Below are 832 nucleotides of genomic sequence, written 5' to 3'. Positions count from 1 at the left end.
CATTTTAATTCTAATTTTTCGATTTATCATCTCAGAGCTAATGTTCTTAATTTATTTTTTTATTAATCCAAAGGGGTTTATTAACTAATAAATATTTTATGATTTATAAGTCAATGAACCACATTCTCAATATTGTAACTCGCCATTCGTAAGCTCTAAGGCCCAGTTTTACAACTGACGGTTAACTCTTAACCGCGCGCGAAGTTCAACTTATTTATTATCTCTTTTCAATTCTACAGAAAAAGGTGACATATAGTTGAATCTCGGTTAAGAGTTAACCGTGAGTTGTGAAACTGGGCCTAAACCAAAAAATTTCTTTATTTGCACTAGATATAGTATTTCCCTTATCATATTTTGCGTATGGATAAAGATAGATAAGTCATAATATATAATTAATAAAGTCAAATAAAAAACTCAATAAAAAGTTAATAATCCGCCACGTGACGACGGGACCACTTTTGTAACATCAATAGCTTATCTTGGCGACATCGTAACCGACGCTTGTCATAAACTTAAATAATACACCAAACTTTATCGTCCCCCGTGGGTAACATTAATTAAAATCTAATGTTAGGCTTTTCTTAACGGATATGTTTCTATGCGTGATCCTGATCCTGTTGATATCCGTCATGGTCTGTCCCGTGGTCATATGGATGGGTGGTTGGATCATCTCTTTCTTGGCGGGTCATCCCTTTCTTGGCCGCTGGCGTTATTAGCACTGGTGCTGCCGTGTTTTCCTTGGTACTGTAATTTTATATGTTGTAAATAAATTATTTCCCTGGGTGTGGATTTTAGCAGGCGATTGCAAGGTCCAGGGGGGGGGGGGGGGGGG

General features: G+C 36.9%; 1 protein-coding gene across 1 annotated transcript in view; it reads right to left on the bottom strand.

Annotated features, from left to right (window-relative positions):
- Positions 1–146: 146 nt before the first annotated feature.
- LOC108770036 (uncharacterized) overlaps positions 147–832 on the bottom strand; it is a 1,958-nt gene continuing 1,272 nt past the window's right edge. Inside the window, exon 2 of the mRNA XM_018521330.1 lies at positions 147–744. The gene's annotated coding sequence lies outside the window, so the exon portion shown is untranslated. The remainder of the gene's footprint in view (positions 745–832) is intronic.

The sequence above is a fragment of the Trachymyrmex cornetzi genome, unplaced genomic scaffold (genome assembly GCF_001594075.2).
Source record: "Trachymyrmex cornetzi isolate Tcor2-1 unplaced genomic scaffold, Tcor1.1 scaffold99, whole genome shotgun sequence".
Classification (NCBI taxonomy): domain Eukaryota; kingdom Metazoa; phylum Arthropoda; class Insecta; order Hymenoptera; family Formicidae; genus Trachymyrmex; species Trachymyrmex cornetzi.
Note: the sequence above shows the minus strand (reverse complement) of the source record. Positions and strands in the feature narration are given on the sequence as shown.